We start from the raw sequence: 248 nt of genomic DNA on the forward strand, positions 1-248 counted from the left end.
CGAGTGACCGCTGGAAGCTCCAGAACGTACATTAAAAAAAACTAAATTTTTATAGTACCAGGGGAGTAAAAAAAAATTTTTCTGTAGTACCAGGGGCACGAATGAGCAAAAAACGACAGTCACTAAGACAGGAGAAGGGGACGAAGGGCAGAGTCAGCCCAAGTCCCCTTCTCCCGTACGACAAGGTTATTAGCAGACGACGAAAACACCATCTGCCCGATTTCAGAAACCCAGTTTTCGGAAACTAG

This window comes from Odontesthes bonariensis, unplaced genomic scaffold (genome assembly GCF_027942865.1).
Source record: "Odontesthes bonariensis isolate fOdoBon6 unplaced genomic scaffold, fOdoBon6.hap1 scaffold_123, whole genome shotgun sequence".
Taxonomy (NCBI): Eukaryota; Metazoa; Chordata; class Actinopteri; order Atheriniformes; family Atherinopsidae; genus Odontesthes; species Odontesthes bonariensis.